We start from the raw sequence: 23,958 nt of genomic DNA, 5'->3' as shown, positions 1-23,958 counted from the left end.
TGTTTCTTGTCTTTTTACTTTTTAATGTCTTTCCAGAATTTCAAGTTATAGCTCTAGATTTTGTTTTAATCCTTCACAATAATAATGATCATCATTTAGATTATAACTGTCTGTGCTTTAGGCACAAGCAAAGTATGCAGTTGCCTGGGACAACAGACTGCCAAATTACCTCTGTTGGAGGAGATAGAAATCGGCTGCTTGAATATCATGAGCAGCCAAATAGCAAATCTCTGCTGATGCAAGTAAGAGAGGCACAGGGTAAGTGTGGTGACAATTGCTTGTGGCAGAGCTGGCTCCTTCCTTGCCTTTGCTTGCACTGTGCTGATGCCCCAGGATCACCAGGTCATTCCTAATCCTACAGCCACATGGTCTACACAGCTGCCTACACAGCAAAATTAGAATACTTCATTATCGTAGTTACAAAATTCACCACGAATTAGGTCTGATTATAGTTATTTTGTGTTTCACTTTTGCTGTCTAAAAAAAAAAGGCTCCTGTTTCTGTCAAGACCACTGATGTCAATGAGATCACACAGAGGTGATTATTATATTTGGCCTTAAGGTATACATCATCATTGTGTCTCTATAAGGGTCTTGTAAGTGTTCAGGATTTCAGATATCTCAATGGGAGAAAATATATCAGGTTTTTAGTATCATAAAAGAAGTATCTGCACCAAATTACAGTCCAAAAAGTGATTACAAATTTCTAGTTAATTTTACAGGTAATTTAATGAGTAATAAAAAAAGTTATGTTATACTTACTTTGGATTTCATTCAGTGTATATTTCACATGTAATTCACTCTGGGAGACAATAAGATGGTGACAAGAATATGAATTATAAATGCAAAATCTATAAGAGCAAAACTACTGTGACCTAAATTTCCTAGGCTAGTAAAGGAAAAATCACACAGGAAAACAGTAAGACAGCAAGCAACTTCACTTTTTTTGGAAGCATTCATAGAAAGTTAAGGCAGCTATTCTACAGTTTGCATTGCTGTTTTTACATGCTATGTTAGAATGCCTAGGGATTCAGAACTTCATGACTTAGGATCAGTTTGGAATAAGCATGTACAGGTCATGAAAACCATCAATATATCTATCTAGTCAATGCCTTGCCAGTGGATCGTTCCTTTTAGTATATTTGCATTTGTATTATTTATTTAGCATTTAAATTATTCAAGCAATGAGGCTTCCGCTTCTTCCTCTGAGAGGCTCAGATCTCTTTGTCTCACCACAGGGCTTCATTCCCTAATATTAAGCCACAGTTTTGGTGTGGGCTCTTGCTTAGGGAGTTTGCAGTATTAAGATGCACATCTCATTTTCCTGGGTTCTTGGTCTGAAATAGGTGCTGCAGGCTACTCGGTGCTGACCTTCTCTGGCCAATTAAGAGCATCAGGAATGACCTCAGCATGTGCCGTGCCTTTCCAAGATTTTCTGGCTAGATTACGGTGCTATGATTCTATGATTCTGACAGCCATCAGTCCAGAAAGAATGTTGATTATAATTAGGCAAGACATGAAACATACTTCTATTAATTTATTTGTTTCCTCATACTATATATAGAAGAATTTTAATGGTTTACAAAAGCAGTACCCTGCTCCATATATTTGTGAGTAATTCTGTACCACAGAGAACTGTGATTGAAGATAAATATGTGCATTCTCTGTAATCTGTCTTCCATCATAACAGAAATTCAGGGATGTTATTTTCTAATAATAGTTCATACAAATTCATGTAAGAATTATTATAATTATATCACACATCTTAAGTTTGGTCCCTTCAGAAGACTTAGCCTAGCAAGTAGGAATGAGCTGGAAAAGGGAACAAATTCATTGCTTCATCATGAAAAAGATGAGTTATTGTCTGTAAGTTACTCACTGAACTAGATTCATATATTTCTAAAATTAATAATCTTTGTACTCAAATTCCCGCTGCCTTCTCCACAGTGTATTCAGACATTAAGTGATAGGACTGCCATCTGTCAGGTGAGGTACATTCCTTTTCTTAGCTTCTCACTTGAATAAACTGTGTGGTTAGAATTTCTTCTTCTACATCTGCACATTCTGCGTGTGTTTTTACCAATGGTGATGAAAGAGTGCACCTTGCATTGGATCAGGTTTATGGTGATTTCTGGCTCTCACCCTAATGCCAATAAAAGGTAAAGCAGTGGTCTAGGCCATCCTGAGGTTGCAAGGTTTCTGGTTTTGCCTGAAGTTCCTCCTAGTTCAACTGCAGAAGGGTTCTGGGGCACGTGTCCTCAGAGAAAGGTAGCCTGAACTAGGATCTTTAGGGTGCGTAGCCCCACCACATTCTGTTCTGGCACAATTTCCTTTCACGGAGAATTTCAAACTGTTTAATTTCTGAGCAATAATAAATAAAACCAGGCCATATCAAAATCTTTCGCAAAATGGAATTACTCTTCCCAACCAGTTCTGTAGACACAGTGCCTCTCTACTGGTGTGGTTCACTTTGGAGAGGTCATAAGAAAAGATTATTTCTATTCCTCAGCCTTTTTCCTCAGATCAGGCAATAGGGGCTGAATTCCTGCTTGGATAGCATTTCCATATGCTGCTATCTTAGCAAGCAGTCGATAGCCAGAGCTCCTCTTTTCATTTCCTCTACCCTGCAGCAACTGGCAGTGAGGCACTGCTGAGCAGCTGTAGGGGTAAAAAAGGACAGCAGCTGCTCTGAAGGAACTTGGTTCATGTTGGACATTTTTCCTGAGAGTGACCAAGAAGGAGCAAGACCATTTATCTCCTTTAGACAGTATCAGATTGTATGTGTTTTCAATCAGAAATCACATACATGGATTTCTTTCCAGCGCAGGTTCACTTTAAGATCAATAAAATGCAGTTTTGAAGCATATCAATGGTTTGTTTTGGGCAACAGCATCCTGGCAGTGCAAATAATCTAAGCAGATTTATTTATTTTTATTTTAATACATAAATATGAGGTTTGATTTGCTCCCATCCCTTGGGCTGGTATGATATTTTATGATTTTGGGTAAATTTTATTCCCTTTTATGCTTCGTGTCATGTTTTTCATTGATTTCAGCTTTCTGTCTTCATTGATTAACCCATATCTGCTACTTATAGTTAGTTATTTGTGTCAAAGACAGAAGGATAGAGGGAACAGGTAGATGGAAGTGTAAATGGACCACAAACTATCTGTCCGATATGAAGAAGAAAGGTGGAGGGACAGTTTCATAATCCAGACTCAAAGGGTACAAGTGAAGAGACTGAAACTGGCCAGAAATGCACTAAACTTTAGTAGCCAAAATTAAATATAAATTCAAAGAGTTTAGGGGGGAAAATTGACTGCCATCAACTCTAAATGCAGTTTCTGATGCTTAGTCCATCTTGAGACTGTTTCCAGTATTCCTAAGGATGATTGTTATATATCCCCAAAGACCCCGTAGACCTCAATCAGAGTGCAGTCAGCTTGATACACTTGGATATGGTGTCCCAGAACACAGCATAGCAAATAAATTCCTATTTCACTCATAAGAAAAATAAACCACCAAAATAGTATGAGGCTTTAGTGTCAGTGGCTCCATACTGTCTTGATGAAGGTAATTTTGTTTTTCTAAATATCTCAGTAGTAGTACATTGTGTTTCTATGTTAATTAGAAAGCCCCAGCAAGCAGAGTTTGCTTTTTTCATTTTAGTGTTCTATACCTTCTTTGCTCTTTCTGCATTCTGTTAACATACTTTACACAGTCACTTCATCTAAATAAGGTAACTGCAGTTTCTACACTGTGCTCACTTAGTCATTAACAATTTTATTATTAGCATATTCTAACACTCAGTTCTGTAGGCGAAGCTTTCTCCACCTGGCATGTATATTTTCTCCCTACAACTGTATTTTTCTACATTTAATTTTTCAGTATTATTCTTACATGAATAATATTTTTCCATAACTGTGTAGAGTCCAGAATTGCATAGACTAATTTTTTCTGACACTGTACTTATCAGTGCTTTTGTTCACATTGCTGTCAACTATAATCTGAAAATATTCAGGTCACATATTTCTTTTTCAATATTTCCACTTTTCTTTTATAATATCATAGCATGAGATCATGTCTAATTATATTACAAAAATTGGCATTTGTCTTATTCATTTTGAAGAGATACCCATATCCTGAAACATCATTTTCCTCCACAAAGGTAGTGTATGAGCTGATCTGCTGTCTCTGAAGATAAAATACATGTAATATAGGCCACATTTCCAGGTGCCTCTGTGAAGCTAGTATCTCCAGAATTATATTGATGCAGCTGCAAATGAATGGGTAGATTTTTCATCAGTGCTAAATGCTGTATTCAGTAACCCCGCTGAAGCCAACATGAACTACAGGTACTTGGCAAGTGAGAGTTTTGCTTGTAATCTCTGATAACAGAGAGAGACACTCGAATGACATATGGTGTTTTGTAAAAAGGTCTTTTGCTGCCCAAGATGGAATTTATTTAAATAATCTCCTGGATTTCCTATCTCCACCATTATGTCTACTTGATTGAAATACAAGTAAGATATACATTTTCAGTCTAGTTTTTTCCAGGAGTTGTCTTTCATCTAGTTCAAGTTATTTGGCAGGATGAACAATAATTTCAGATGAAAGGCAACTTTTCTGCCTGTAAAGAGTAATAAAAGCACAGCTATACCAAAATATAGGTTCAGAAATAGCAAGATTTTCTCATCATAACACATTCATTTATTTTGCATTTTTCTTTTTATCATTATTTGTTATTTAAGAGAGGTGTATATTAAATCACAGTGTAGATATTAATTCTCTTGATGATTATGATAATTTTTACTATTTTTTATACTTATTTGTATACTTTATGTTTATTTTCACAATATAATAGCCAAACCATCCAGATACGCTTTTTGAAAGAGGAGTTCTTCTGTACATGCAAAAGCATCCAAAGCAGTCACTTAGAAACTGTATTTTAGCTCAGTAATCAGGCTGTCCACTGGTGGCTTTGAAAGTCTAGTTTCACAACTCTTGAAAAAAAATCAATACAAACATACATTAATTAATTTTTTATGCCATTTGAGCTAGATAAATATTCATTTACCCATTTTTCTCCTATACTGTGTTAATAGACAGAGAAAAAGCACATCTAGGATATAAAAAACCACCATGTTCTTGTGTCAGTTTAGGACAGTAATGCACAATTGAGATGACTGCTTATCCAAATTGGCCTCCAAACTTCCAGAACTTCCACATTGTGATAGATCCAGGGGCAGATTCAAATACAGAGCTGCACTGTTGAAAACATAGGCCTTGTTTTTATCCCAGTTTACCATGAAAAAAACAAACCCATGAAGTCATATTGAATATTAAGAGGAAATCTTTCCTAAAGGTATTTCTAATTGTCATTAGTAAAACTTTTTTCTCCCCTAGGGAATGCTGACATTTTAGGAAATGGACATTCCAAAACAGAGGACTGTTCGGAGGGAGAAATTGTAATAATCTCAAATAGTGATTTCCTTGTACTCTCACCTGAAAACTCAAGATTGCTGTGATTCACTTGAAAGTGAATCTAAATTTTCAGACCTTGTCAAATACCCCAGTCTAGGGATATACATCCTTCGAGGCTAAGAGGTGCCACATACATCTTCAGTTTAAGACAAAAATATAATCCTATTTAGTGCTTCAATAGTCCTTTTCCTGCTAATCTCAAAGAATCTGTGCAGTCCCCTTGCTTGGACATTCTCAAGACTGACCTAGATAAAGCCCTAAACGTCCTGGTCTCACAGTCTCAATGACACTGCTTTGGGCTGGAAATTGCACTGGGCACCTTCTGAGGTTGCTCACAACTGTATTATCATATGATATGTTTGATATTTCCAGAGATACTGAGACTTGGCTTCTGATTAGCCAGAATGTGCAGATGGGGTCTTAATTCTGCTACTTATGCTTTCTCCCTGTAATATCTATGTGCTGGCCTTGTATGGCTCCCTGAAGCATGTGGTTCCATTTCTGTCATTGGCTGAAATCATCAATGGTATGAATAGCATTCCTGAGGCTTGAGATATTCCATAAGTGATACATTATTGATTTACATTTTAAAAGGCTGTCATACACATGTATGCTAGTAGGATACTTGTCTGTGATATCTGAAACCTTTTCAGACTAAACATTAAATATAAATCCAGTCTTTGCTTGTACCCTTTGTACTTCTTTCTTAACAATGTTTCTCCCATCTCTCACAGCTCCTTTGCATCAGCACTGCTTTTCGCTCATGAGGGTTAAATATTTTTTGCGTTATTTTTTAATCTGCCATAAAATACTTCCAGTTCTATAATTCTTTCCTTACATTCAGGGATAAGACTTTTATTTCTTCCACAGCTCCCTTGTGCTAGCATAAAACAGGAACTTTGCTGATCCTTCTCACAGACAGAAGCTCATGGCTCCATTGCTTGGTTACCAGATTTCCCCTCTTCCTTTTTATTGTGTCTCTCTGTCCTCAGCACTGATGTATTTGCCTTTTCAGTAGTCATGTGAGCAGGGTAATTTGAATAACTGCTATAGAGATAAAGGCACAAGGGATTTGATTTAATTTTGTTTAAATTATATTATATGAAATGTAATCTGATAGGGAGTAGTAGAATCACCATGCAGATGGCAAGTGTTAGGCAGATCTTATTACCTGGAACAGTTGAAAGCTGTCTGCCTTCTACACTTTTACTTGGCCTTCCCCATATTAGAGTTAAAAAAATTACATATTGCTCTTGATGAATTCTGAAAAAGGACAGTAAAATAGCTTAGCTCTAGTTCAGTTCCTGTGACAGGCGGTGAAAACAGTTGGATCAGTCAATGCTCAAATGAGACAGGCGTGTGGACAAGTGATAGCCAAAGTGTGCCCCTTGTAATAATTTGGATTACAATAGTCATTTTCAAAGGACCAAATACTCATAAGAGAACAATTTTTCATCTCAGTTCTCATAAACTAACTTGGGATCCAGGTTCTGTCATTTGGAAGCTTCTGGGATGAGTGTGTCATTTGTGTCACTTGTTTTAGACCTGAATAACCTCAGGACTGTGTTTTGTACGTTATAGTCTCTCCTGTTGGTGTTCTTATGAACATTTTACTGCCAGAAAGAATTCCTGAAAGTGCAAAAGTAAAAAATAAAAAGACAGGGATTATCAATATTCTAGTTTTTATCAATATCAATAGAATTACAGCTACTCTTGCTTGAACATACACACATTCTTTGATGAATTTCAGACAAGTCAATCAATAACAGTTAATAGAACATGCCCAATTAGCCAAAAATATTACATGAATATTTTTAATACACAAGAATGTGAACAGCTGTGGGTCTTGGAAAACTTTATCAATGTATGAATCTAAGAAACTATAAAGCATTCAAATCCTTCCATAATAGTTCACACTTGAGACAAATCATGGCATATGATAATCTGGTGATGGAGTCCTGGCTATAATGCCATCTGCTTTTCCTATGTCAAAATATCTCAGGAAGGATGGGAGCATTATAGTAATGATCACTGCCAATCAGTAACGAGTAATCTACAAGGGTGTATTTACTATGGGTATATTTACTGTGTTCATCAGAAATCATCCATAAAGGTACTGAAGGTCATGGATCATGGCTCAGCCAGGCTATTCATTTGAACTTAATCCCTTAAAATAGTGTGAAGACTACATTGTTTAAATCAAGCAGTCATGACTGTCTGAAAGCAGAATATGAGGTTTTATCACAGAAATTAAATTGCAGTCCAGTGTATTTTATGATAGTATTTGGACTTTGTACATATTTATGATGTCTCTTCTTAACAATTTAATAAGTGAAGCAGGTTTCTGTATTCTCATGCTTTGAAGTGGCAGAAAACTTGGAATATTTAAAAGTGATGATAGTAACAGTAGCATAAACCAGGTGTGATGGTTGAGATTCTTTAATTTCTTTGGATGAAAATTTACTTTTCTAAAAGGAGATAAAGTTTCCTTCAATTTCTGGTATTGGTACCATCTCATGCTTTACTAATTTACTGCCATACTGTTATCTGTATCCCTATACCTGTTAGCCAGTTTAACTGAGCTTTGCTTTTCTTACAGAGAACTCAAGGATAAAGTGGTAGAGTAAGAAAGTGGGAAAGAGAAGAGAGGCAAAAGAAGTGTGATAGCAAGAATACCAGCTTTTTGCCTTCCAGGGATATCTAGGGTTCAAGCAAGCTCAATGGAAGCAGCAGCTTTATTTGAGTCCTTATTTAGTCTACTTTTGTTGGATTTTTGATGACTCAAGCTCAGCAATGTCATGGAAGATCCTTGTACTCTCAAGGTACAGTGAGGATGACCCTCTCCGTGGATATCAGTTAATCCCACAGTGCTGGTGCAGCAACATCCCTGTAGACAAGAAATATGGTCATAGACTAGAGCTGGCTTTAAGTGCAGATGTGGACTCACACCTGCAAAGCACTAGACATTTAAATAAAAAGACTTAATTTCAGGTTTTCCTTGAATTTTGAACTCAGCCTTATTAGACTAGCAAAGGTGTTGAGTTATGTCCAGGTACACTGACTCCCCTGAGAGAGCTTGTACCTTCAATACTGATTTTGAATCCTCATCTCTAAATAGAAATACTATTGACAGAGGGAAAAGCTGCTGTCAGATTGCTATGCTGTGTCTATAATCTATTTGCTGTAAAATGGAAAATGACCCAGGGAAATAAATGTGCTATGCAAGTCTGGGTAAGAAAGCTCTAATAGAAAATGTTTATTTAAAGAGAAACATAGTTTTCCTGCATATGTGTCACAGATTTTAAAAGATCTAAACACCTGGAGCTTGTAATTGTCTCTGTTGTCCTTGCTAATGTGAGAGAAATGCCAGTGTGTTGACTAAAATCCTTGCATGTTTACATGATGTCTGCTGGGTGTTTACATTCTTAAATGGCATGTACCCAGGAATCTAAAAAGAAACCAAGCAGTGATAACTTAACACTTTGTAATGAAGTGCATAGGATCTAAACTTTAAAGCAAGACTATTGCTAGTTCAGTCACTTACCAAAAAAAGGTATTAGAAATACGCAATAGTGAATATCAAATGTAAAGAATTTGAATTTTATATTGATCTTAAGATCACAATTATTTGGGTTGGAAAAAGCCTTTAAGATCATAGAGTCCAACTGTTAACCTGCCAAGTCCACCACTCAGTCATGTCCCTAAGTGCCACATCCACATGTCCTTTAAATACCTCCAGGGATGGCAACTCAACCACTTCTCTGGGCAACAGGTTCCAATGCCTGACAGTCCCTTTAGTGAAGACATTTTTCTCAATATCCAATCTTAATCTCTTCTGAAGCAAGTTAAGTCCATTTCTTCTTGTCCTATTGTTACCCGGGAGATGAGGCTGATCTCCACCTGCTGCAAACTCCTTTCAGGTAGTTGCGGAGATAGATGAGGCTCCCCAAGCCTCTTTTCTCTCCAGGCTAAACATCTCCAGTTCTCTCAGCTGCTCCTCATGAGATTTGTGCTCCAGACCCTTCACCAGCTTTTTTGCCTTTTTCTGGGCGTGCTCTAGCAGTTCAATGTCCTTCTGGGAGAGGGGGCCCAAAGCTTAACACAGGATTTGAGGTGTGATCTCACCAGTTCTGAGGACAGAGGGACAATCACTGCCCTAGTCCTGCTGACTTCACTATTTCTGATATCTTTTTTGGTGAATAGATTCGGGTTCTTCACCCATAGAGTGGCTCAGTACTGGAAGCAGTCACAGCACCAAGCCTGCCAGAGGTCAAGAAGTGTTTGGCCAATGCTCTCGGGCACATGGTATGATCCTTGGGGCTGTCCTGTGCAGGGCCAGAAGTTGAATTCTATGATCTTTGTGGGTCCCTTCCAACTCAGGATATTCTATGATTCTATGAAATGGCAGCAAGAAAAAGGGTACTGCTCTGTAGGATGTGCACATTATAGATTTCCTGTCGTTATTCTCATTGTGTAAATTTTCAAAGGAAAAAAGCCAGCAAGTTGATAGGGATAGCCAGGTTATTTCTACCATTTACTTGGATGAGCATAAGTTAAAATTCTCAGATACTTGTTGCCATATATTTATGTATGACCCAGATTTCTTCTCTATGTGCCAATACTGCCTTGGGTTTTGATTCACATTATCATAGAGCAAATTAGAAAATATTTTCTCCTCCATTTTAAAAGTTTATTTCTCAAATCCTTTGGTATTTAAACAGGTAAGAGCTTGAAAATTATTTGTAAGTTATTGTTGCATATTGCTATGTAAAGACATTTAAGCCTATGGAAATGCTGTTCTGTGGCATTAATCATGTTATATTCTCAAAGAAATTGATCAGATACTCAAATAGAACACTAAGAGCTCACAAGGAGCTGTTCAGCTAAATCACACTAACCACTATGAAGATACTGTGGTAAATACCAAAGTGACACTCCTTATAAATGAATATTCCCTAACTATCGTCAGAACCTTGTCATAGTGACACAACGTAAACAGGAACGTTCTACCTATACCTGACCTGTAGAGTTAAATATTAGCTAGCATTAGATTAAAAATGTAGGCAAAATAAATAGACTTCAAATTTGATCACTAAATGGGGCAATTGAGTAAGTGAAATCCACACTGTGCAATTAGAGTATTTCACACAGAGGAAGTACAAAAACACTGGATAACAATAGACAAAATGGTAATTCCCTGGATACATGAAAAAAATATGGGGGGAAAAAAGAATAAAAATTGCCAAAAGGAACATCATGTACGTGAGCAGGTAAATAAATTGACTTTTTGTATCAGCCTGGCATAAGTTCTAAGCAATTCAATGTTATTCAGTGGTGTCAGATATTGCTGAAACATCCAAGAATATAACATCAATTGAAAACTAACTGATTTAGGGATATAAAGGGATTATAAGCATTATTCATGTTTTCTTCTTTTCTATGACCACTCAATTTGACAGAAAATCCATTTCTTTCTACATTAAATCCCTAAATGTCACAAGATATTTAAAGAACAATTTTATAAAGCGCATCATTTTCTGAAATAAAAGATCACAGATCTGCTGATTTCAGCACTGCTGTGCCACTTTGTATTATTTAGATACCTGGCACAATTCTTTAATTTTTGTTGAAAAATAAAACTTTGGAAATACAACCACATGAAAGCTGAATTGATCTTTAGAAAGACACCAAAAAAAGTCAGTGGCCTATGATACATAAGTGTACACCCCCCCATAAAAGTGAAGAAGAAGGTAGAAATCTATGACTCTGTATTGACACTGTAACGTAACAGTTTCAGGGTTGGTTGGACTCAATGATCTTAGAGCTTTTTCCAGCCTTAATGATTATGTGTTTCTATGATAAGTGATTACAGTCAAATCATTAAAACAGTGTCTTTATAATATACAGTTTTGCATTAAGGCAAAGCAATTTTAGATTTTTTACACAGTCATCAGATTTTGGAACTATCTAACAGTACTTAATTGTCTCATCCTTCATAAATCAGCATAAATATTTCTTTCTTGTGATAGCTAAATAAAGCTTAGTTATTGAGGTTTTTGACATTTTACGTAGTACATGATTCCAGGGCAACACTGCCTTGGGGTTCTGAGTTTAACACCACGGCTTCAGAAGCTGGCTCTAATTATATATGCTTCCTAAAAATCCACCATTTCCCATCTCTGTCATCTTGTTTTGCTCCTGTGCCACCTACTCCCGTATGCCAGAACAAGTGTTCATGTACTCACAGTTCAGGTTAAAATCAACCTAGATAAAGAGGTGACGGAGGACAAAACTTTCTCTTTTAGGGGGAATGCCAAGTTATGTACATTTAAACCAACGATGCTACTTAAGAAATGTGACTAAGGCAGTGGGGGAACCCTGCTATTACCAGCCCATTTGAGGGTCCTCTCCACTGTGTTTCAAGAACAGGAAATGTCTCATCAACTCTCTTCCTGTTTCCTTGAACTCCTGAGCTGTTGTAGTTGCTTGGGGAAAGTGTTGGAACTAGAAACACTTGTTTCTTCTCCCAGTTCCTCAAAAAAGATCTCATATTCTTTTAGAAGGAATAAAAATAACCACATAATTATGGGAAATGGTGAAATCTTTCTGCCTTTATAAATCCAATAAGGGAAAGAGGTGTTGCCAGGGTTAGGAGTTGGAAACACAGCACAGAATATCCTGAGCTGACTCGACCCAGCCCTGGTTGTCTTAGACTTGAAAACAAGTCTTTCTCTTGAAAGATCCACATATAAGATGACTATGCTACTGGTTGGAAAACACCTTTTAAACACCTTTGAGCAGAGAAAGTTAATAACCCATCAGATAGAAAGTAATTAAACAGAGTAGGTTTCCAGCTTTTTTTCGCATTGCAAGGTAAGTATACAAACACTATAGAAACACTATTTAATCTGAATGAAGCTGGAAGATAACTAAGGAGAGAACAAAAAATATTCTTTGCTCATGGTTGGAGAAAGTTTATTTGGATAACAATAAAGATACGTAACTGGAGGTCATCTGCTCTGATCCACTACCTAACTTCAGGTAAGAAAGTGAGATTAAAATCATGTAACTTTGGCACACAGAAAAAAAAAAGTGTAACTTGATATTAACTGATATTAATTTGCTTAGGAAAGAAGACGGGGAAATACTTAACATCTGCTTGGAGACATGACAGGTAATAGAGTTGGTTAATTAAACAAATATTTATAGATAATTTAGCTGAGATTGTTAGAAAGAGATCTTGATTCTTTTTTTGTTTGATGACTATTATGTACAGAAAATTTATAGAACAGGGACAAATGATGAATAGTTTGCTTGGTGATTGACGAGGGATATAATTAATAATTTACTGATTATAGTAATGGCCATTTTTATTTTACTAGTTCTGACAGATAATGAATAATCATTCAATGGTCTTGATTATCACTAACATAGAATTAATTATTTGTAGCCTTTAAAAAAACCCAACAAAACATGTATATAGGTACAAACCTCAATATGTTTGGTTTCTTCATAGGGCAGTAGTTAAGATAATGTCTATTTTAGGCAGAATCTTATATCTGTCATAAGATGTGTGATGATATAGTGAGCACAAAGCCCTGAGACTGGCCAGAGTTCATGTAAGTTTATGTAATATATTCAAAACAGATTAGGAATTAGATTTTTTCAGCAATAAGGAAGCATGAACATGTCATGTGCTTATGATGATAATAGTCTTCTGAAGACATAGATTGTTGTCCAGGAGGAAGTTAATGTTCTAACTCCAACTGCCCTGGGCCTCTGAGCACAGAAGTACCTGAGCGCATGTTTTGCAGCCACAGATGCTCTAGTGCCTCTGAAACAGCTTGATCTGTTTCATTGTGTTTTAAGAATGAAGGAGGGATAATGTAAAGTTAGTTACACCAGATATTTGCCATCCAGTATTTTGCTGGGAAATCTTTATTTCTTGATGGCATGGCAGAGCAGAAAACAACACTGTAGGGATTCCTAATTACTAATGAAAAAGAAACATGATGAAGACAAGAAACAGGCTGTGCTCATTCCTTTTAATATAACTTGGGTATTTACTGTATGGTCAGCTGTTCACCTTTGTGTCAAATGCTCTTCTGCCTCTAAGGAGCAGGAGACTGCTCAGGATAACCACTGCCTTTAGAAGAAGAAAGATGGTGTTGTGTGGGGGAGGAAGATGCAGCTATTACACCTAAAATTTTCCAGTAGAGCACACAATGAAGAATGTGGGGGGAGCGATTGTGCTGCTGTGCACCCTGCCACTTGAGCAGCTGTGTCCTGTCCTCTTAAGATCCTGGCTTTGGATTTGACAGACATGGTCTCCGCAGTCTGCAGACAGTGAAGCTAAAGGCCAGTTATGTTTCTGTGAGTCTCTATTTCCTGTTAGTAAAATAAAAGTATTTAAAAAATAAGGAGTCATTCAGATACCCTTGTTAAAAAGGCTGTCCAAACCCTGGAGATAATTTTAAATTTTTTTTTTTTCTAAAAGCTTGGTAATTTCTTGGAAAATTAATATAGCATCTTTCAAGGAAAATGCTTCGTGTCTGAAAGTGAATGTGTATTGCCTTCAGGAAGTGATTCTGATGTCCCTTAGTAGGCTCTACAAAGAAAATATCATCCTTTATACTACTTAGTAAACCATTAATATAATAGATGTACAAGGACAGAGAATCAACATTTTTTACTATTATTATTCAATGTTTTTTAAAGCCTTTGATGTGATGAGAATAGAGACTTTCGAATGCTCCTGTGTAGGCTTATACTGGTCAGGTTCCTAAGATCTTCTGGAAAGGGAAGTAATTTTTATTTAAATAATTTATTATGAGAGTCACAGTGAACTCTGCATCTTAAATGCAAACTGATTACAGCTCACCCATCTTGAAGCATTCAAAACTACTAAGTTGAGATGCAAGAAAAAGGTAAATTTGGCTTAAAAAAAGATAAATTAAGAGAAAAATAGGTTTATGTTTCTTTTACTTGCTAATATCTTTGGAAGTCTATACAATGAACTTTTCACTATTGATATGGTTAACTGCATTCACCTGTCAAAATGCATCTGGTGTTTTGACATTTTAAAGCTCTCTCCATTTAACAGAGTTCAAGATTGACTTATTTCCCATTTTTTTTCCATTTTATACTTTATCAATATAGATTTCACATTTTGAGTTTTCATTTAATAAAAATCCATGTATTTCAGTAAAAAGACAAGGGTTTAATAAATAAAAATTTTAAAAATATGTAAATTGTGTTGAAAAAATGCAGAAAAAAGTGAAGTTGAAAAGTCTTGATCACATGAATAACTTATAAAACTCTTTTTTAAATAAAACCTTTTTTTAAAGGAAGATATTTTGAGTGAAATAGGTTAACCAACTTTGTATATAATATTTGTCAGTTGTGTTTCCTTCAATTTTTGTTAGTGTTTGTAACTAAATATATTAATTTATTTTTCTAAAATTTATTTGCTTTGCTGGACAAACCAGTCAAAGGATAACTTCCACAACCAAAGAAGCTACCCTGAAGAAGAGTATGTATCTCCAGAGGTGAGTGACTTTCCCTTGTGTGATAGTTTTTCTGTCCTATGTTTCACAGAACCAGAATAGTTCGGGTTGGAAGGGTCAGATCATGGCACAGCATGTGGGTGAGAGGATGCACCACCACAGAGACCTTAAAAATCATCTCGTTCCAACCCCCCTTCCATGGACAGGGACACATTCCACTAGGCCAGGTTAGTCAGAGGACCATTCAGCCTGGCCTTGAACACTTCCAGGGGTGGGGCATTCACAGCTTCTATGGACAACCTGTTCCAATGCCTCATCACCCTGTGACTGAAGAATTCATGTCTAATATCTAATCTAAACCTACACTCATTCTCTAAACCTAAACTCATTCTCTCCTGTCTCCAATCACCACATACTCTTGACAACAGTCCCTCTCCAGATTTCTTTAGCCCCCTTTTAGGTACCGGAAGGTGCTCCAAGGAGCCTTCTCTTCTCCAGCTTGAACAGCTCCAACTCTCTCAGACTATCTGGAGAGGTGCTGCAGCACCCTGCTCATCTTTGTGGCCTCCTCTGGACTTGCTCCAACAGGTACATGTTCTTCTTATGTTGGAGATCCCAGAGCTGGATGCAGCACTCTGGGTAGGGTCTCATGAGAGCAGAGGGGCAGAATCAGCTCCCTTGACCTTCTGGCCACACTCCTTTTGATGCCCAGGATATGGTTGGCTTTTGGGGCTGTGAATGCACATTGCTGAGACACATTGACACCCCTAAGTCCTTCTCCCCAGTTGTCACATGTGTTCTAGGGACTCAGAATCCCCAATCCGGAAGCCCCTTCTGATCCTTCCTTAGAGAGAAATAAAGAAAATTAGGTTCTACAGTGAACCAGACCTCAGTGATTTGCTTTTCATGGGATGCAGCACTGACCCTGAGTTTCTGAGTGAAGATCAGTTCAGGACTTTTTGGTCAACGTGCATACTGTAAAACCTTCCCAAGGTATGAAGAAGTGTTTCTGAAGAGCACTGAAGTTCCACGTTTCCTCTCCCTTGGATCTTATGGACAGGATAATGGATATTCCCTTTTAAAATATTTGTGCTATTGATTGTCTAGTAGGCTTTATCACTGTTTTACAAAAAGCTTAGTTAGTTCTATGGTCATTATTTTATTTACTTCTGAGGAAAATATTATCTTCAGAAGGTCCCAGCCTGGGACTTACCATCCTACATCAAATGAGCAAAACCTGATAATTAGAAGTTGTTGGCAAGAAACAGCAGCCCTGTGCAAGGTCATGTTCCCACAGGTTTCTCTGATAATAACTAACTGCTCCAAAATCACATATTCAAAATGGAAAAGAGAGCTGATTCCATCAAGTGACATCAATTAGGGGAAGAGATGACAACTACATCAGCCACCCAGCAATATCATGTTTCTTCTACTTAACAGTGATATATTTATTCTTTTTTTAAATAGTAGAAATGCTGAAGTTTCTGCCATTTTAGTAAGGAGACTGTTCGTCATCAGAATACAGTTAATTCTCAATAATTCCTATGCACAGGAATTTTCTTCTTATTTTCATGCTCTTGTACTAGACTAAATAATGGCATTTTCCTCCTTGTTAAAGCCCTTCAACATCTTTAAGCATTTATAATGTGTCCAATTAGTTGTATAATGGTAAGCTATACAAACACTGGGGGAGGATCTTCTAAACGAAAATATGAGAGTTCGGCATTGATTTTCTGTAAAAGCAGAGCACTTAACAGCACAATGCTCTGCTTTCTCCTGGGCCACGTCCAGGAAAGGATTTAGGCACCTAAGACAACAGTTGAGTAGATACAAATTATCTAAATCCATTCAACCACTATTTAACCTTTGTGGAGCCTAAATTCAATAAGGAACTCCCTGTTCCATCTTAAAATCCCTAAGCACATAGGCTTGTACTTCTGTGGGTGCTCAGACCAGATGATGTCTATATAGTCATTTTATTACTTATTTTTCTTCTAAATATGACTGGAACCCAAGAAGTAGACATTCTTTTGCTTGAATGTACTCTGAGACTTAAGCAAAGAGGTTTCTTTCCAGTGTGTCAAGAGCACATTTGCAGAAACAGGCTGCCTCTTTCTACATCGTCCTTTCTTTAGGTTAAAGCAGAAGACAACGGTGTTCACCTTTTCTATCAGACTCTAGAGTTTGCCAGCTCACAAATTAGATCGAAGTTCAGTTTCCTCCTCAGAAAGCATTAAATACGCAGATTGTGTCTCAAAGGAAAGTGCTTTCACCACTATTCAAACCATCAGATGCATTTTTGGGAAAGAGAGGAGAAACCCTTTGTACCTTCAGTTGCCCCTGTGGCACCCTATGGTTGGGAGTGTCAGGGTCTCCGGCCAAGGAGACACTACCATACTAGAACCTGTAGTATTTCAGATGGAGCATCTACAAATCATCCTGGCCTGTTATGTGCAGAAGATAAGGGAAGCAATAAGTGAATTTGGGGTCCACTATTAGCTTCAGGTGCTCAAAATGTGTATTTGATATCCACATGGTTAGTCTCTGTACTAAAGTAGTCTACCTCCTTACTCCTGCTAATTTTACTTTTCTTCTAGATATATCTCAGATCTTAAGAAGGTAAAGCTGGAGGAAATTCATATTAGAAACATTCTCTTTCTTTCAAGTTTTACTCTGAATTTAATTTTTTTTCCCTGAACATGTCAGTTGGAATTACACATTGATTATCTTTTTTGAGCCTTTGATCATGTTATATATCTTTTTCTGTGACATTTCTTGCCTTTGTACCTCTGGCACTGAGTTTTAAAATTGTTCAAGAAACTGAGCAATATGTACCTGTTTATTTTATCCCTATATTACATTAAATATTTATATTGGAATTGTTACTCAGTCTTGTCACAAATGTCTGTCTTCACAGATATCTCCCTTTTTTTACATATACATATATATATATTTGAAACTGTTTTTCTTGAAACTACAAACCTATGATTTTTAATTTTAATCATAATAGTTTTATTAAGAAATTTCTTCTCTTCCGGTTAACCTCTTACACTATTCTGATACATTTACACATATTGATATCCCTCACTTATGGCTTTAATCTATCAAAATCCTTTTATGCAAGCCACTCTTTAAAGGTCTTTCTAAAATTTAAGTATAGATACATTATATATTTAAATATATTAATTCTACTGTCTCACTTTCTTCTATTGATTTTGTCATTCTTTCAGATATAATATTGATAAAAGCGGTTTGCAAACACGGGGTTAATATGGCTTATAACATAGATCCTTGTTAAGCTAATATGTGTTTGAAAAGAAACATATTGAATATCTAATGAAAAAGATTAAACTTATGCAGTGGAGATCTGCTGGGTAAAGCAGAATATTAGCTAATTTACAAGGCTTAATTCTGATTTTAGAATAATGCTTTTATCCCAGAAAACTGTGTTATGACTTTGTCAGGGCTAGTCAAACAAGTACCTTGAATAAAATAATGTCTGGGTTGTTTCCAGAAATAACAATTTGACTGTCTGTACATAGATATATACTGTACTCATGATATACACTCATTTATGTAAAGCAGGAGGCATTTCTTTTCCTCACGAGCACAATTCCAGAAGTTAAGCTCAATATCAGCAGATACCACCATTATACTGTAATGTCCATTTCCTTAGGATTATTTTTATGTACTACATTCTTGGAAGAGTGTTTTGCAAACACTTAGAAAGGAGTTGAGGATCAGCTGTCTAGTTTGAGACCACAGATGCTGAAGATTAAGAAATGTTATTATTGTGAGAATGAGTTGTTGGATGTTTTTTCTTTATGACAAAAAACCTGTAGTGACTGCTTGCTAAATTATTACTTTTCAGTGGATAGCAGCAAATCGAAATCTCTGTTCCACCATAGGCAGAAACTGTGCTTATAATGGGGCAAGAATTAGTATTTATTGGAATTTTTCCACACTGAATCCTTTCAATACTTGTTCTGCTTTTTTTCCTTTTCCAGACATTTTTGTTTCCATCTTAAGAAACCTGATCCTGCTCCAGCAGACGTCAATGAAGTCTCACCATTAACCATGAAGAAAACGAAAAACCATCCTCTCAGAAATCATTGCAGCCTATTCCTTTTTCTCTTGCTGCTTCAGTCTATGGCTTTTGTCTTTCACAGCTCTTTTGTTTGTTGTTTCAGTTTGCAGTTGTTCTCTCATGTTTTGGTCATTGATTTTGCTTTCTTCATTCTCACTGTAGCTTTACTACTCAATGTTTTCCCTTCTACAAAGGAAATAGGTAATTTGCTGTACAAACAGGCTTTGTTAGATTTGATGCAACAGCAATAGTCAGCCCTCCGTTCAGTAACACTAATGTCCTGTGAACCCCAGATTTTGTCTGCTATCATTCCCTCTCATGTCCCTGGCTTATGAGGGGATCACGTTTTATTTGCTGGGCTTATCAGTGTTTTTTTCTTCTTCTGGTAATTGCCTGACCTGCTATGATTGTTGTTTGCAGTATTTACTAACTCACAGATCTTTCTGTCTACTTTATCTGTGCTTGTTCTTATCAGTAGAGGCTCATTGACATTTTCTTCATTCAGTGCCCACACACAGACTTCTCAGTGCTTAATGATGGGCACTTTGAGATCTAAAATATTTGTATAGCATTCAGGGGAAAAAAATTTCACTAAAACTAATGGTATGTTTTATGTGATAGTGTACAACTTTTTAATTACATAATTAAAACAGAAAACACTTAGTTTATTTTATATCCCATAACAATCACAGATTTTTACTACCAAAAAAATGCCCAAACCAATCAAACAAAATCCCCTAAAAAAACCACAGCTGAACTAATTTTAAAACATACAAAAGTAAAAAAATTTGCTTGGAATAACCTCTCCCCCCAATTTGCAGTTTTGCTTCAGAATACATGTTTGTTTATCCTTGTACTGCAAGATGCAAAGTAAATGCCATTAGTGCCTTTGCACACTGTGCTCTCTGCAATTTATGGTGAGCAGTAACAGACTTCAGCAGTAAGTGGCCACATAGTGAGATGAACAGTTACATAACCACAGACAGTAATTGGATGCTATTAATGAGAATTTGGGATAACACCATTTTTTAGCCCCAGACGTAGTTAACTTTTTATAATCTCGATTAGTGCCATATACACTTCTTTTACAGTGTATAATTATTTTCCTAATCTCCATTTGTGCCCTCCGAAGTCACTGAAACAAAGACCTTTTTGCATTACCCTGATTTGTCCAAATGCCTCAGATTATGTATCACAAGTACGGATTTGTAAATAGTGTCTCTTCATATGGAGACATGAAAAGTTTTGTCACCTTGTAGACAGATGTAAGAAATTGTACTTTTCAGGGTCCTAATTCTTTTACCTTTTTAATCTCATTCCTTTTGTTCCTGTGAATAAATGTCTGTACCCTTAGAAAGCAGCAGCTGCTTGTATTACACCTTCTCAGATAGTCTGTCTGGCCAGAAACCAGAGCAGGACAGAAGCAAGAATCTGTTCATAATTTATTTTTTCTTGCTATTGGCTTACAGAAGGGAATAAAGGGGGAGCTTGGTCTAGGTCTTGTACCAAATCCCTCTTTTTTAGGTACTTTCCAGCATGACAACCCTGACTCTCTAACTAGATATGCTTGGGAACAGACCTAGGATGTTGGCAGCTTAAAAGGACGGGGCTCCAGCATCTGCTGTGGACAAATAGACACCTCTTAGCAGAAGGTGTAGCAAAATAAAAAATGCCATATTCTACAAAATGTATGGTTTTCGACTGAAAATTGTGGCCTTGACGTGTGAGTACAAACGTGCTCTGACCTGATTTCCTGGGTAACTGTGGTTACTGCATGTGAAGCCACTGGCAGCTGCAGGTGCTCAGCACTTGGGAAAATAAGGTATCAAGTAACAAAGATGAACTTGCAAAGAATGTTTTTTAAAAAGAATACCAGTTGATCAATATTCAGATAAACACCTCAAATTGTGCTGTATGTGATCATATTTGAAAGAATTCATACCTAGAGCAGTCTAATAAAGCACTGCAATTGAAAGAAGTAAATTCAAGGTAACATTTTTTACTGTTTTTTATTTCTTATTTTCTGCTCAGAGTCACTGAACTCCATGTAATTGACTGATCTTTTATCTTTAATTGGAGTCTGTGTCTACAGAAATTAGTTTTTACAGATAGATTATTACTAGGTGAAAATCCTAGAATTTTGGATATATTGTTTTGTATCAAGACCTTTTGGAAAGTATGAAGCTATCTTCTTGTTGATCCTTTGAGGACTCCAAAAGAGTCTTGTTTAATATTATTCAAACTTTCTAGCCCAGGACACCTTCTGTAAGTAAGTTTCCTCACTTTTCCTGTGATTCAACACATTCTATATCAAAAAGGTTGGCAAGTTCACTAGCAGTCCACATCCATGAGCACTTTAAATGAAGTGTGAATTTGAAAAAAACAATTAAAAATGCCACTAAAAGTCTGCTTCTTTGCAGATGATTTTGTGCAGTTGCCATCCTTGAAGGGTATCAAAACCAGACTGGATAAAGCCCTGAGCAAGCTTCCTGCTTTAAAAATCCTTGTGCATCTGGAAAGACAGAAGGAAATGGTGGAAACTTCCTCTCTTGCTGTGTTTTTCCTAGTTTGTCAGGGAGGGCTGGCTTCAGAAGCTCCAGCTTTTCAAAAGGCAGGATTTGAACTTATTAAAGACTGGAAGCCAAGCAAGATGTCAGGCAAGATGCAAGACCTAAACTATAAGAAGTTGCACAAGATTTTCAGTACTATTAGTATATTAACCCTAAAATTTCTTCATATTTCCACTGTCTGTAACATATGTCAACAGACCACGTTAAGACTAAGTGTATTTTTCAAGAGAAATGTCTCATCTTGTCACCCTTGAGTATATGTTTTCGTTCTGTCTTTTACTTTGTATCAGAACTAACTGAAAAGTGTGTCATTCAGTTTATGGAGAAGTGGAATTGCAGAAGAAAATACAAGAATGTTACACTTCATTTTTTTTAAACCTTGATCGCTTTTTGAACTAAGACTTCCAGAATTAAAATGACTTAATGCTTCTCTGCATTAAAAGTTGCCATAAAGAGTAAAAATTGAGGTGTGAATTTAAAGCTCATAAACTACTCCACACTAACTCTTTTTGGAAATTCTCTTAGCTAGCAATGTGTGAAGTAATTTACTCCATTTCCGAAAAGCATCAGTAAGTTCACACCTTAGTTTTGACATGGAGGAGGTTATCTCATATTCACTGTGCATTGCATGCCTTACATGAGTAACTCACGTTGCAAATCCACAAACTCTGATTGGAGCTGCTGCATGAAAAAAACCCTTTGAGTGCATTTTTGAGTATTCAGACATGTTTGGTAAAGAAAACCTACATAATCGGGGCCAAGGTAAAGAAATGAGTCATCTCAAACGTATTGCAATTGTTGTTCCCAAGGCATGCAGAATGTCTTCCTGATACTCATAATTGCTACTGCTCCGAGTCATCAGTGAACCCCAAACAACTCACATGGAGAAACAACACAGAACTGGTGAATTTTAGAGTCATTTGGCATCTAATCCTATTCCTTCACTGCTTGTGGTACCTGCTTTTCTTCCATCCCATAACTCTGTTAAAGGTAGTGTTTTGGCATTAAGGGTTGCTTCTTTGTGCCCTGCCATAGAACATGTGGCAAAATCAGACCCCTAGATCCTATGCTATGGCAGGCAGAGTGAAATCTGACCACTATGGCAGCCTTTGCCTCCTCAAGAGCCCCAGAAAGAGCCTAGAGCTCCTTCCCTGCATGGGAAACCTCTCAAACTGTTGTCAGTCTCCTGTGTAATTGTAGGAGCTTCTTAATAAGATAAACAAATGAGTAGCTAACAGTGATGGCAATGGCAGGGGTCAGTCATCAACATACACATTTTCTGTGTTTTCATATTTACCCAACAGCAATGGTTACCTGTAATGAATCAATAACTACGAGGATCTCAGCGGAGGCAGAAAACTGGAATGCTTTATTGGACTCACAAATTCATATTTAAAGGGTTTAGGATCTACATATTCAACAGGGGGTTGTAAATATTACAATTATTACAAACAGGGGGTTTCAGGAGATGACATAAGGGAAAAATCCAGGTTAACAAATTTGGGGTCTTACACATACATCATAGGGGGAAACCCATTTTATCTTGGGGGAATTACAAGGGAAAAAAGGTATTTGGGTTTACAGAATGCCAGGATTCAGGGAACACAAAGGGAGAGATAAAACACAAAAGGTCTTCTGCACAGGTTTGATGAGATCAGGGTGAGGACTCTCTGGTTTGGGCAGGGCATGATGTGACAACATCATGCAAAGAGTCTTTTCACATCCTGCTGGAGAAGGCAGGAAAAATCCACAGGGATGAGGTCAATGCAGAGGGTTTTTCCCAACTTCTATAGCCCAGAGCTTTTTGGAAAGACCACTCAAATCTCTCTCTGAAGATATTATATTTTGGGATCCAACAGTTACCAAGGGCATGTTTAGACTTTAGGTTATCTGTTTCTAAATATATATGAAGCCTTCCCAGAACATTCAAATTGATTGTATATGAGACAATATTCAATCAGTTTACCAAATCGATCAGCAAAATTCAGCTGATGTATAACATCAGTTCCGTCTGAAAATCTTCCCAAAACCTCCAGTGCTTAATCAGCCTTTTTGATCTAAACTCTTAGTGGGAATTCTCACTATGGTTTTTTCTTACCAAATTTCCATCACTTTCTGTATCTCACTAAGCCAAAAGTATTGAGGGAATAGTCTTTTTTTGTGGCATTTTGGCACTTGTAATCCAGACTGGAACCACAGTGTGCATAAAGCTTAAAAACCTCTAGCTAAAAGCTAACTATACTTTATGAATCTCTAAAAATAAAGTTCTTTTTGAAGTGAAAAGATGATTGTTATCAAAAAATAACTCGTCCA

General features: G+C 36.8%; 1 long non-coding RNA gene across 2 annotated transcripts in view; it reads left to right on the top strand.

Annotated features, from left to right (window-relative positions):
• Window positions 1–23,850, top strand: part of LOC135417235 (uncharacterized) — a 28,699-nt gene extending 4,849 nt beyond the window's left edge. The window contains exons 2-4 of one of the 2 annotated variants that reach the window (XR_010431980.1): window positions 13,599–13,855; window positions 14,971–15,030; window positions 18,996–23,850. This is a non-coding gene — a long non-coding RNA (uncharacterized LOC135417235). Of the gene's footprint in view, window positions 1–12,181; window positions 13,856–14,970; window positions 15,031–18,995 lie in introns of those variants that run through there. The other variant, XR_010431979.1, reaches the window with a different exon arrangement.
• The last annotated feature ends 108 nt before the right edge of the window (window positions 23,851–23,958 follow it).

This window comes from Pseudopipra pipra, chromosome 7 (assembly GCF_036250125.1).
Source record: "Pseudopipra pipra isolate bDixPip1 chromosome 7, bDixPip1.hap1, whole genome shotgun sequence".
NCBI classification, from domain to species: Eukaryota; Metazoa; Chordata; class Aves; order Passeriformes; family Pipridae; genus Pseudopipra; species Pseudopipra pipra.
Note: the sequence above shows the minus strand (reverse complement) of the source record. Positions and strands in the feature narration are given on the sequence as shown.